General features: G+C 41.1%; 1 protein-coding gene across 2 annotated transcripts in view; it reads left to right on the top strand.

The window, feature by feature from the left end:
• RARA (retinoic acid receptor alpha) overlaps nucleotides 1–15,293 on the top strand; it is a 202,196-nt gene that overhangs the window by 40,227 nt on the left and 146,676 nt on the right. The window contains exon 2 of one of the 2 annotated variants that reach the window (XM_056547854.1): nucleotides 8,834–8,985. The gene's annotated coding sequence lies outside the window, so the exon portion shown is untranslated. Of the gene's footprint in view, nucleotides 1–8,833; nucleotides 8,986–9,787; nucleotides 9,931–15,293 lie in introns of those variants that run through there. The other variant, XM_056547853.1, reaches the window with a different exon arrangement.

Genomic DNA, 15,293 nt, shown 5'->3' with positions numbered 1-15,293 from the left:
AAAGTGAACAAGAGCTTTCTTTATCGCTGTCAATTCTTTCAGGTTCGTAGAAATTCTTCTCCAACTGGTTCAACTTCTTCTGAACTCATGTGCCCCCTACATGGCCACCCCAACCTGAGCCGGACGCATCCGTCGCTCGGACTGTTGGAAGAGGAGAAAGGAGAGACTTGCCTTTGCAGAGGCGATCATCTTTCAACCACCATACAAGATTGTGCTTTACCCAGGGAGGGACTCAAGTCACCGAATCCAGAGATTCTGGACATCTGTCCCAGTTCTTCAGAATGTGTTCTTGGAGTATCCTGATATGGGTTTTTGCCCAGATAAACTTTTAATGGCTGAGATTAGGAGACCCAGGATCTTCATAGCAAATCTGTCTGTACATTTGTTCTGGGTCAGCATGAGCTGGATGGATTTCATGATGTTCAAAGATCTCTCCCTGGGAAGAAAAAGACACATTTCCGGATAATCTATTGAGAATCCCAGATAGTCGATTCTTCTGGTTGGAGACAAAGTCGACTTTCTGAAATTCATCAGTAACCCATGATGTTGAAGAAATTAAATGGTGGAATTTAGATGACTCTTGAGAAGACTCTGTGACTGTGCTCTTATCAGCCAGTCGTCTAGGTATGGTGTGACGCATATACATTGTAGCCTGAGGGCTACTGATAGTACTACAACGACCTTTGTAAAAACTCAAGGAGCCGACGTGATGCCAAATGTTAAGCAGGTAAATTGAAGATGCTGTATGCTTTCCTGACTCTCTACCGCGATGTGGAGAAATCTCCTGTGATTTTTTAGGATCGGGATGTGAAGGTACGCATCTTGAACAACGATGCAAGCCATGAAATCTCCCTTCTGAACATCTAGGCAGGCTGACTGGATGGATTCCATTTTGAAACTTTATCTTGTGGAAGAATTGGTTCAGATATGACAGGTATATTATTAACCTCCAATCTCCCCCCGCTTTGGGCAGTGCAAAGACCCCAGAATAGTGACCTCTCCCTTTCTCTTGGACAGGAACTTGCTCCAGCACTTTCTTCTGAAGAAATTGATGCACCAGCTCGGAGACTATCTGACTGCTGTTTCTGCTTATTAAAAAACCTTTCTGGCGGCTTTTTTCTTATTACTAGAGAATACCCTCTTTAGATCAGATCCCGAACCCAGGCATCCGATGATGTCTTGAACCAAGTGTTCTTGAAGAGGCATAAGCGGGCTTCAACTGGTTCATCCTGAGCTGTGGCAATATAATTCATCCTTCTGCAGTTCATCCTTCTGTCTGACTTTCGAAAGGACGACTGCCTTTTCGGAGATCTCTTAAAATTCCTGAAAGGTCTAACCAGATGAGGGTGAGGAAAACCAGCTCCTTTATCTGCATTGAGATCCTACAGGATACTTTTCAATTGGGGACCGAACATTGAAGAAAGATCAAATGGCAAGGAAACAAAATGACTATTGGAAAGAATGTCTCCTGACCACTGCTTGATCCAAAGAGCCCTTTGCATAGCATTGGACAATGCCATTACCCTGGAGGAGAAGTTTAAGGTATCCAACGGAGCGTCACAAAGAAAGTCAGACGCGATCTTCATTCTTGAGATGTCATTAATGAGATCCTCTCTTGAAACTCCATCTTTAAACCAGATGGCTAAGTTATAGGCGCAATGCCCTGGCGACCGACACAGAAGACGTAGCAACCTTAGCCGAGGATGCAGCTGCCAAAAAATATTTTTTTCAAAGCGATACTGCTTTTTTCTCCATTGGATCCGTAAGAAGTGAGGACTCATCTGATGGAACAGATGTTAGCCTGGTTGCTGCAAGGTCTACTTTCAGCAGGGCATCCCATTTAGATTAAACTGATGGGTCTAATCTATAAGTAGACTTAAATTTTGCCCCTGGATCTGTCTTTTTTTCAGGCTTAAGCCAGTCCTTCTCCATCCAATCAGAAATGAGCTGATGAGAGGGTAATAAACCTGGTTTCCCTGGCGGGAAATAATAGAGATGGTCTTTACAGGATTTGTGGGAAACCTCTTCTGTGGATTCCAAGACCTGCTTGACTGCCGAAACTAATTTCGGAATTTTTTTCCTTTTGCAGGAGATAAATATCCTCTATAGTTTCTGTCTCCATAAGCTCCACCTCTTCACTATCCGACCCCTCTGGTGCGCTTGAAGAGGAGGAGGAATCATGGGCCTGAACAGTCTTAACTGATTTAGTTTTCTTAGGAGCTAGATAGGGCTTCAAGTCATGAAAGGCGGAGGACAACTGCTCTTTAAACCAACCCATAAAGGAATCTGGAGACAAACGTTGACTACTAGAAGGTAGGCAGTTTTCACATTTTCTTTTTTCCCAGGACTTAGGAAGGGGCGTCTGACATTCTTCAGACATTATGCCTTGACTTTCTTTTCCTTTTGCCACCTTCTTTAGACATAGCTAAAAGGAAAAAAAACAAGTAAATACACATAAGAAATATACCCTCTGGCTGAGCGCAGCCATACTAAGGCAGAGGCTCACTTATATCCCCTATCGGCGCCAAGGAGTTTCCGGAACTGTGCACAACCACCAGAGAGACTCACTTACCTCTGCGCAATGCCGATACACTCAAACTGCATATGTGCCCAAATCAGACGCACACACCGGAAGATCCAGAGGCCAAAGACCGGCGTTCTCAAGGATTCCGTAATACAGGATGAACTTTGCAGGCACAGAAACCGCATGTCATAACAAACCCTGCAACTCAGGGACGGCGGACACGGCTGAGGGACCAGGGCAACCCCCGGTATGCGGCCGGCACCAGAAATTCGCACCCCAGGGACCAGAACAACGTCCGATATAGAGGCGACTCTATGTTCTTGTCTTCATACCTTCTACCTAGAGAAGAAAAATAATGTGGCGTGTGTCTATTAGGGGTTTTTATAGGTTCTACCCTGCAGGGAGGGGTTAGCCCCTTGATTTGTTCTTGGTAATTGCTAATTTACTCTTCTACCAAGGGTCTACAGGAATATGTATCCCCATATTTGTGCCGCCGTAGGACGAACAGGAATTATATATATATATATATATATATATATACATATATATATATATATCCCATGTATTTCACTAGAACAGTATGTATGTGGGTCAGAGTGTGACTCAAAAGGAAAAGTGCTTGTTTTCATAGGTCTTTCAAGATAACATCACTCATCCAGAGAGGAAAGGGCACAAGTTTCATAGCAATCATGTGTACACACATTTCTGTTCACATCTCAGAATTTCAGTGCGGAATTCCGCATTGAAACTCTGCACGGAGATTCCAGAGCAGTTAAATTCAACGGGATTCTGCTGTGCTGTGCACGCGGCGGAATTTCCATGCCAGATTCCGATTTCCCGTACATTTTTTTTTGGACTCAGCACGAAATGCATAGCCGTCTATGAGACGGCACACCCCGGGCAGTCCTAGGACCGAAAGGGAATGTGCCGTCTCATAGGCAACTATGCATTCTGTGCCTGGCCCACAGTCTCCAGAATGTCCGCCTGGAGATTTTCCGTACAGACATTATGTAGTGTGAACATAGCCTTAGGAGTCAGTGGCTGGATGGTTCGTGCGGCCGTTCACTTCTGTTATTGTCGGCAGCATATCCCTTGTTTATCCTGCCGACAAACTACGATTTTTATGCCTGCACAAGAGGTCAGCAAGCTGATCGCTGGGACTTTTACACTGGGAACGAATGTTTCTACAAATGTTCATTCTGTTAGTATGGATGTATGGAAAATGTAGAAACCAACTGCATCAAATAACAAATTTAATAATTTTATTGTGAACGTTGGGACAATTCTGTCAGTATCAAGTATATATAGTTATTTTTAAACTGCGGCATTCCATAATTTTTTTATTTTCCCATCGATGGAGTTACATGGTAACTTTTCATTTTCAGCATGAGTCGTAATAATTTTATGGGGGTGAGTGATATATGAAAAAAAAGCAATCAAGCCATTGTTTATTGTACTTTTTAAAATCCTTTTCACTTAATAATTCAAAACAAAATTATTTGTTTTTTTTTCCCATTAAACTTTAACTTTTTTAACTTTCATTATTTGTTTAGACTAATAGGACATGTCAGATTTTAATCTTCTGATGGCTACAACAATGCTTTTGGTATAGTCAGTTTACCAAAGTATTATGGCTTATCAGTAGTAAACTTACAGATAGTCTCTAAGGCCTTACAATTGTTAGACTCCAGCTGCCATGGCAAACAAGCAATTCCCTGTCCCTGAGATCCCATTTGTGGGATGGCAGTAGGTGACAGAAGGCCGTAGGGCCTCCATCTAACCAGCGACATCTAACCACATAGGCACTATTGACTGCAACATCTAGGAAGCTAAATGGCCGGGTTCTGAGTTATTTTCAATCTCGATGGCTTCAGTCAGTGCTGGACATCTGCTGTATATGCACAGGCCCAGGTTCTGTGACCTTATGGTTAGTGTCTGGCTGACGCTCCTCCACCCATTTTCCTTTTTCTAGTCATCCCTGAAGAAGAGTATTCAGTACTCAAAACAGTAAATGTATGCACAGCTTGAGTCTTTTGCAATATGAACAATTAAAATCCACTCGCTTTGCAACTCACATCTGGTGTGCCGACTCAATATTTCTTCAACTATTAGTATATTTTTTGTTGATGCTAAAGAATACATCATTGATTGTGAAATCCGCCAAAGCTAATCTTCATGAGGACAACCAGACCAAAATTGCTCAATATCGCTGTTTGACGTGAGAAATAATAGTGATATCACAGGCACCTTGGAGCCGCCTCATTTCCATAGAATTAACATGCTTGTTAGGACGATCCGATCCTTGATATGTCTACCATCTTATTTATCCACTGAATTTATGCGTTAGTGAAGTCATTTCAGATTGGCCTCCTTTACCATAATTCTGGAAATATTTATTGGGTTTCCCCAAAAAGGTATTTTCATTTATTTTTTTTCTTTGTATATCACCAGATTCTGTGTGAGAAACCGGGATACGCGGCAGCCGTTTGTCAGCTCCAGCACCAAGATAGCTTAATAAATTTTGAATGAGTAATTTCTCTCCCTTAAGGAAGCTTTCCTGTCTATCTGCCATATTTTATTCTTTGGATGACCTTGCTTATCCCCTAAAGGGAGAAGCTTTGAAAATCATTCAGTAGGTAGCAGATTTGTGCTAACGAAAACCTAGTGGGGACGAGACAGGTGCATTAAAGTAGTCCATGAAGGACAATCCTCCCAGCACATTTCCTAATTATATCTTAGACACTGTGTGGACCTGCTTTGATCTAAGTCTCTTCTGCCCTAGATATTAAGAAGTTTCCTCACTTCTCGTCTACTGTAAGATCTGATAGGACATTGCAGATTAAATTATCTGTGATTTACAAGTCTAGTGATGTCTTAAATTTTCTTCAAGTGGTCTTTGACAAAGGTTATGTTAGCTCATACTTCGCTCCTAAGAGCCCTCGTAGAATCAAAGTAGAGAGAAGGTCTTTTTTCTTTCTACCGCTACAATTGTTCAATCAAGACTGCTCCTGCTCATTGTTTCCAATATGGGATTTGCCACTTGTTCTGAACGCCTCAAAGAATACCTTTAGAAAACATCGGAAGAACAACAATCTGAAAACTGAATCTGTATTTGAGACATAAAGATGTAATAGTAATTTGGATGATATCTCCGGGCCAGACATTGATGGCCTATCTGTAATTTGGCCAAACAAAACAGAAATTTTGGCCGAACCCATAGATTTTAGCAACATTGGACCCAGGTTCTGTCAGACGTCAACAGTTTAAACATTTATCCCCTGTCCAATACATATGCGATGAATGTTTTCCACTGACTACCATTAGTTGTTACTAAAACAAAAATCTTGAGTTGTGTTGCTTTGATATAGGCCATTACAGCTTATAGGTGTTGTCACTCAACTTTTCTAGATTCTTGAAAATATTGGGGAATAGGCAATACCATATGATAACTATGTCAATCTGCCATTCAGGATTATTGTAAAACTGGATGATAACCCGTGTTGGCCTGGAAGTGACGTCTCACTTCACTGCTCTTATTCCCTGTGCTCCCTGTCGGTGCCTCATACATCACAGATGCATGTGTCAGCCAGCCAGGACCCTGGGAGGTGTTTCATGCTGGACCTGAGGAAGGTGCATACTGGCACCAAAATGCGTTGTCACATTGTTTCATAATAATAAAATAGTAAATTCCTTTGCGTCTATTGTGATGAGGACTCTATGTACTACAACTCAACAGCGCCCATCTAGACCCTATTTTTCCCACACAATATTCGCTAAGGAAACTGTAATAGCAGACATTCTTGTTGTTGCCCAGAAAGAGCTAAGAGAAGACTGAATAGACTTTTTATAATTTGTGTTTTTTTATTGTGATAAGAATTAAGCCGCTACAATGCTTTCCTCTGAAACGACTGCTTGTCATTCTCTTCATTGGGAAACTAAAGGGACTCCGGCTCCGTATCACAAACATCAGTTTGGTTTCTTTTGAAATTTCTTGATTTACAGAACTTGATGTTTCCATAGAAGTTTAGATAAGTGATGCTTCCCTTGTTAAATATAGAACAAACCTCATCTGTGAATGTGAAAGGCGAAGCCTCTGTCAGAGCTGTACGTATGGTTGACGTTGTGTATAGATGTATTGTTAGTGTCCTCAGCTTTCTATGAGCCGGTTTGAGTTCTTACATCTGAACCTTGTCTGGATGGGCGGGACTTGGCGACTTTCCAACATGACCCATTGGCTGATGGGGCCCCTGGGCCTTCCCACATACCTGCCCTGTCTGTGTAACAGGTGAGGATAGGAAGGATCAGAGGCTGTATTAATCTGTGTGTTAGATCTTATAAGCAGGCCGTCTTAAAGCTACAGCGACACAGAAATAGCACAGCCGTAGATTCACTAGACATTTTTTCATGCTTTACTACAAGACTCAAAAAAAGTTATAGCTGCAAGCCATTGCAACTCAAGTCACTTACAACTTTAGAAATCATGCAGGCAACAAAGCCAAGTGCATGGACTCTTGTATCTCGTGTGTTCTCTAACCTGTGGCTCTCCAGCTGTTGCAAAATTACTACTACATCAGGCCCTGACAGCCAAATCCATAGCTTTAAGAATTCTGCTATATATCCTACGGGTCCATTGACACAATATGGTGCCTTGGAGGTACTATATTCTCCCGTAGCTTCCTAATGCTACATGCATTGGTCATGGCACAGTATAAAATCAGAGGGACCGTATCAGTTCTGTGTTTTGATTCCCTTTAGGGCTCTAAGCACGCTACAGAATTTCTGCCACCGACTGAATCAGACGGTGCTAGGACTGCACGGACATTACCGAACCACATAGCCAGTCATTCATTCCGCTTGGTATTCCGTCCAAAAATTAACCTGTACATTTTTTTGGCAGATGAATTTCACTGGCGGGAAGCTTCGCCATTGAATGTGCGCTGTGCAGCGGAATCCCATTGACAGCAAGAAGACTCTGCTGCATTGGAATTTCAGAGCGGAATTTTCCGCATTGTGTGCATGGGCAATAAGGCTTTTTCCACACCATATCTGTACCATGCTCTGGGAAATCTCATGCATACAGTAAATGTATCCATAGGATCTTATAACCCAAAATGTATCTATAGAACCATATAACCCAGAAGGTTGCTGGATAGTATAGTGCAGGCCTTTTTATTTAAAAAAAAAAAAAAAAAAAAAAATACTTTTTTTTATAACATCTTTTTTGTGTGTCTAGCTTCCGTATTTGGCTCACAAATCCCTCCGTTCTGCTGCTCACTCATTCTGACATCCACTGCTCAGGAAGGAGCATGTCCCAGGCAAGCACCGAGCTCGCCCTCACTCACCATACATTCACTTCCTCCCTGTGTCTGCTGTGTTGTGCTAGGTCTCTTCAGCCAATCACTGCAGGCTGCTCTGTAACCCCCATCTCTCCGTTTTCATGCTGCAGTCTGATAGGGCAATAGTGAGCACAGGGGAGTTCTAGTCCCGTCCTCACTTTCTGGACTTTGTCACAGCCTGGCATTCATTTGGGACAAAGATGATGCAGCAGCCAGACAGGATTAAGTTCTAGATGGTATGGGGACCCCTAGTGGTCTTTGTAATAAGCCGTGATTTCTATAAAAAGGTGATAGATTTTTTTTTTTATTAAATATATAGGAAAAAGATGTACAACATGTAAGAAGTTTTGTGATTCCGATAGTGCCCATTTAACATGTATTAGGCCAGTGTTTCCCAATCAGGGTGCCTCCAGCTGTTGCAAAACTACAACTCCCAGCATGCCCGGACAGCCAAAGGCTGTCCGGGCATGCTGGGAGTTGTAGTTTTGCAACAGCTGGAGACAACCTGGATAGGAAACACCAACATCGGCATACATCAGGGGTACCTTAGGGAGAACCCCGACATTATACCTCAGGTGTGTACTGCGGCAGCGTGCATTAAGGTTGGCTTTTTGCTGCAGTCATATACAACTTTGGGTAGTTACCGTATTGCTGATGCATTTAATCGACTATATTGTGCTAGTAATTAAAAGCTGCCGTCCAGACCCAATTTTATGCCGGTCAAGGCATGAAAGAATTATCAGCCAAAGGATCTCTCAGGACGATTCTTCCATTAACTCGATCCGGATCTGCTGTCTATGTCTATGGATAGCTGTAAAGTGATGCCATAGATTTCAGAGGCAGAAACATAATCCGGCCGCAGCAGACAGACATTCCACATTACTCCATGCTGGCTTTGTACCCCTTCCCTTTGCAGTTAGTATCCAGCAATATTTAATCCAGTTGCATTAACCTTCTTTTTTTGTCCCCTCAGGCCTCCCCGCCGCCGCCGCCGGCAGCTGCTGCCTCCGAAGTCCATCTACCTGCCAGAGCTTTATGATGTGTCTTTATTAATATGCAGTGAACTTTGCGACTGATAAGACAAGTGACTTCTATGACTTCTCTGCATTTCCAAGAACTAGTCAGGTAGGTAGCTTTCAAGAACCGCCATTGGTTTCTTTGTATTTACATCCTTATATTCTGCCCAGCACTAAACTACACACAAAAAATGGATACGTATTTTTTTTTTACGCTTATTTGGCATCGTTGCAAATATGTCAACAATGTATTCTGCAACGATGTAGATGAAGAAATGCATTAATATATATATATATATATATATATATATATATGTGTGTGTATATATATATATATATATATATATATATATATATATTATTATTTTTTTTTACAAATTTATTTTGCCAAAAATATACCACCATTGTTGAAATTAATAGAGTCACAGGGTTGCCATGACTTGGCAAAACAGACTAATGATTACAAAACAAGACAAAGGCCATTAATCACAGTTTACCGCTCCTGTCCGCCCGGTCGTATTCACGTAAAGATTTAGACGCCATTGAAAGGGTTACTTGGCGTATTGACTGTTCCATAACAAACACTCCAGATCTGGAGATATCAATGGGTTAAAGTTGTGCGTTTAATTAACCCTTGTACTGACAGAGACGGTGTCATTCCCTTTTAGAGGGTGGACGGTTTTACCAACAGTGTATTCTGTAATGGAAGAAGAGGTGCAAGTGGATTCTGAAGCTGGTCTCTTAACCCCTGCTGTGTCACAGGGCAGGCGGTGTTGTGTGCCATGACTGGCAGTGGAAAGGTTAAGATAGAGGGTGGCAGGTCTAGCTGGTTATGGGGTGGGGAGCTGTGGGAGGTACCGGCAGAGAGGCTGAGCTGTAGGATAAAGTTTCACTATATACCCGCTATGGCTGCAGAGAGAGGAGGCTGACACTACACAACCAGCAGACACAGCCTGTCTCCACTTTGTCTGGCTCTTTTCTAGGACCCTGTGAAAGGCTGGCACGTACTTTCTGGGCTGCAGCATATACCTCCTAGAATACCGACCCAAACCAGGTAATAAATGGGCACTGGCAGCTCTGAGAGTGGGTACATGCGGCAGGGGGAGGGGGGGGGTGTCCTGATACTGAACTGTGTGAATTGATATGTAAGGGGTCCCTACTATACAATAGGCGCAAGAGCAATGCAATGCGTATGGTAGAGGGATGCACTTATGTACTGATCAGTATAGTAAGATACTTGGTAGTATGTGCCGCGCTGCACCGTATAGAGGTAGGGGCACTGTTTACAACAAGGATACCTATATAACAGTATATAACACACTACTGGACTGCCTGCTGAATTCTTATAGTCACTACTGTGTAGTATATAAATATATGTTATATATATATATATATATATATATATATATATATATATATATATATATATTCAAATGCTCCTAGAGTACACACAGTCTTTATCTGCGGCTTTTTGCATAAAGCATTTTAAGAATGTATATTGTATATGGTGACATTGTAGATCACTGTAGTTACCTGTTCTTTTCTGATGCATATACTGCATGCATTATTAATACATTGTTACTATACTGTTTACAAATATGGGATTACAGTAACATGAGCGTAGAATCTATCTATCTATCTATCTATCTCATATCTATCTCATAGCTATCTATCTCATATCTATCTATCCATCTATCTATTTATCTCATATCTATCTCATATCTTTCTATCTATCTATCATATCTATCTATCTCATATCTATCTATCTATCTCATATCTATCTCATATCTTTCTATCTATCATATCTATCTCATATCTATCTATATCTCTCTACTATATATCTATATATCTATTTATTTATTTATCTCATATCTATCTATATCTCTACTATATATCTATATATCTATTTATTTATCTCATATCTATCTATATCTCTCTACTATCTATCTATCTATATATCTATTTATTTATTTATCTCATATCTATCTATCTACTTATTTCTTATCTATCTCTAAATTAACGCATATCAATTAGGTCCATGCATCACAGTGTTTATGATCAGGATCATATTAGATGTTATATATACACAGGTGTGTGTGTGTGTGTGTTTTTTATATCTGCACCTAAGACACAGCATTATACTAGAGAATGATATAACACTGCCTAGGAGAATATGCTGAGATCAGTGCTGCTCATAGAACACTGGACTAGATGTATAAACATTGATGTGAAGCTGACATACAGAATACTAGACCTTGTGGCAGGTAATACTGTGTAAAGTACTGACATGTGAGACCGGTAAATGTTAATGATATGCAGAGTATAGGCATTGACTTATATCTTACCCTATACTGAAATATATATGATATACTGGAGCATACAAGATATAATACTGACAGGTGTGAAGCCGGACCACTCGGGATTGTGCACCCTGAATAATGGTACCCCACCCCCCACTAAGAATAGAAGTTGTGGGAGAATGCTGGAAGGTAGATGAAAAGACGAAAGAGAGGAAGATAAAATAAAGAATTATACCAAGCTGGATTACAAGGGATAACATGATACGCCTGCTCAAAATACTGATAAATGCAAGAGCGGACTACTCAGGATATTGACAAGTGTGTGTATGAAATACTCGTACATTGAAGACTGGACGGCATGGGATATGCCAATGTGGGTGCATAAAAGTCACATATAAACTGGACAACATAGGATATGAAAATGCGTGTGTATAAAATAGTCACATACAAGACTGGACAACATGGGATATGAAAATGCGTGTGTATAAAAAAGTCACATACAAGACCGGACAACATCTGGGATATGACAATGTGTGTATAAAATAGTCATATACAAGACCGGACAACATCTGGGATATGACAATGCGTGTGTATAAAATAGTCACATACAAGACTGGACAACATGGGATATGAAAATGCGTGTGTATAAAAAAGTCACATACAAGACCGGACAACATCTGGGATATGACAATGTGTGTATAAAATAGTCACATACAAGACCGGACAACATCTGGGATATGACAATGCGTGTGTATAAAATAGTCACATACAAGACTGGACGGCATGGGATATGTGGGTGTATAAAAGTCACATATAAACTGGACAACATAGGATATGAAAATGTGTGTGTATAAAATAGTGACATACAAGACTGGACAACATGGGATATGACAATGCGTGTGTATAAAAAAGTCATACGTACAAGACCGGACAACATGGGATATGACAATGTGTGTGTATAAAATAGTCACATACAAGACCGGACAACATCTGGGATATGACAATGCGTGTGTATAAAATAGTCACATACAAGACTGGACGGCATGGGATATGTGGGTGTATAAAAGTCACATATAAACTGGACAACATAGGATATGAAAATGTGTGTGTATAAAATAGTGACATACAAGACTGGACAACATGGGATATGACAATGCGTGTGTATAAAAAAGTCATACGTACAAGACCGGACAACATGGGATATGACAATGTGTGCGTATAAAAAAAGTCACATACAAGACCGGACAACATCTGGGATATGACAATGTGTGTGTATAAAAAAGTCACATACAAGACCGGACAACATGGGATATGACAATGTGTGCGTATAAAAAAAAGTCACATACAAGACCGGACAACATCTGGGATATGACAATGTGTGTGTATAAAAAAGTCATACGTACAAGACCGGACAACATGGGATATGACAATGCGTGTGTATAAAAAAGTCACATGCAAGACCGGACAACATGGGATATGACAAAGTGGGTGTATAAAAAATCATACGTACAAGACCGGACAACATGGGATATGACAAAGTGGGTGTATAAAAAAAGTCACATGCAAGACCGGACAACATCTGGGATATGACAAAGTGGGTGTATAAAAAATCATACGTACAAGACCGGACAACATGGGATATGACAAAGTGGGTGTATAAAAAATCATACGTACAAGACCGGACAACATGGGATATGACAAAGTGGGTGTATAAAAAATCATACGTACAAGACCGGACAACATGGGATATGACAAAGTGGGTGTATAAAAAATCATACGTACAAGACCGGACAACATGGGATATGACAAAGTGTTTCTATAAAATACACGTAAATACAGGACTGGACAGCATTCGATTATTGTCCTACATACAAGAATGGACTAAATAGGATATGACAATGTATGTGTATGAAGTCCTCCTACAATCAAGGGTGTACAATGTGAGATATGGGCATGTGTGTGTATGAAATGCTTCTACATATGAGACTGGACTACATAGAATATGACAATGCACGTGTATAAAATAGTCATACATGCAAGAACGGAGTACATGAGATATGAAAACACTTCTACATACAAAAGTAGACCACATACACAGCATGTGTATACAATACTCAAGACTGGAGTGTAGAATATAATGTGTGTGCATTAAATGCTTATACACGCTAAACTGGACTACACTAGATAACAATGCCGTTGTATCAAACACGCGCTGGATAACAGTTTGTGTATAAATTATACATGCATGCAAAAATGGACCTCAAAAGATAATGTATGCATAACATAATGTATGCATAACATACTTACATAGGATGACATGAATGGAAAATATGACGATTTATGCATGCTCCACACGGTAGAACACTGGACTTCATGGCAGAGAATTGCATAATACTGCCATGTCAATCTATATTACAGAGAAAAACAAGACATGTCGTGTGCTGCTGCCAGAAAGGGTGGACTACATAAAAGTACGCAGTGTAATGTGGGAGAACACTGCATGACCATCGTATATTTTCTCACGGAGAACTTTATGGGTGGAGCTATATGGATCATATGTGTCAACCTGGACTGTATGGGCAGTCAGATGTTATTGAATATACATGAGCAAACAGCAGATCAATAGAAAACAGATATTGATCGTACACAGGGAAAATGCTACAAAGGTCATACAATATGGATAGTAACATATCAGCGTACATTATAATCATCATGCATGTTGGACGTAGGGAAAGCATAGTAGTGATTATACTACATGTCACACTGTACTGTGACAGGATTCTCAACACTGATTATACATGAACATATATATATATTTGTAGGTATTCTGTAGGATATTGTTCTTTTGTGTTAGTACCGACAAGTTATATAAGGTTAAACATGAATTGTCAATGGGGCCAATGACTGAAAGATAAATTATTTTTCGGATGTACAATCTTTGTGGCTCCAAGAGAAGCCACATTTCATACCATATATACTGTATATTAATATAATGATATATTCTCGGAGTGCCTATAGAGTTGTCTTTGGGTGTCTATACAGTTTACAGATCCTTACTACACTGCTCAAAAAAATTAAGGGAACACTAAGATAACACATTCAGATCTGAATGAATGAACTAATCGTATGAAATACTTTCCTCTTTACATAGTTGAATGCGCTGACAACAAAATCACACAAAAATTATCAATGGAAATCAAATTTATCAACCCATGGAGGTCTGGATATGGAGTGACACTCAAAATCAAAGTGGAAAACCACACTACAGGTTGATCCAACTAATGTCCTTTAAAACAAATCAAAATGAGGCTCAGTAGTGTGTGTGGCCTCCACGTGCCCGTATGACCTCCATACAACGCCTGGGCATGCTCCTGATGAGGTGGAGGATGGTCTCCTGAGGGATATCCTCCCAGACCTGGACTAAAGCATCCGCCAACTCCTGGACAGTCTGTGGTGCAACGTGGTGTTGGTGGATGGAGCGAGACATGATGTCCCAGATGTGCTCAATCGGATTCAGGTCTGGGGAACGGGCGAGCCAGTCCATAGCATCAATGCCTTCCTCTTGCAGGAACTGCTGACACAATTCAGGCACATTAGGTATAGCATTGTCTTGCATTAGGAGGAACCCAGGGCCAACCGCACCAGTATATGGTCTGATGATCTCATCTCGGTACCTAATGGCATTCAGGCTACTTCTGGCAAGCACATGGAGGGCTGTGCAGCCCCCAAAGAAATGCCACCCCACACCATTACTGACCCACTGCCAAATCGGTCATGCTGGAGGATGTTCCAGGCAGCAGAACGTTCTCCACGGCGTCTCCAGACTGTCACATGTGCTCAGTGTGAACCTGCTTTCATCTGTGAAGAGCACAGGGCGCCAGTGGCGAATTTGCCAATCTTGGTGTTCTCTGGCAAATGCCAAACGTCCTGCATGGTGTTGGGCTGTAAGCACAACCCCAACCTGTGGACGTCGGGCCTTCATACCACCCTCATAGAGTCTGTTTCTGACCGTTTGAGTGGACATATGCACATTTGTGGCCTTCTGGAGGTCATTTTGCAGGGCTCTGGCAGTGCTCCTCCTGCTCCTCCTTGCACAAAGGCGGAGGTAGTGGTCCTG

This window comes from Hyla sarda, chromosome 12, assembly GCF_029499605.1.
Source record: "Hyla sarda isolate aHylSar1 chromosome 12, aHylSar1.hap1, whole genome shotgun sequence".
Classification (NCBI taxonomy): domain Eukaryota; kingdom Metazoa; phylum Chordata; class Amphibia; order Anura; family Hylidae; genus Hyla; species Hyla sarda.
This window is presented reverse-complemented; position numbering and strand designations above follow the sequence as displayed.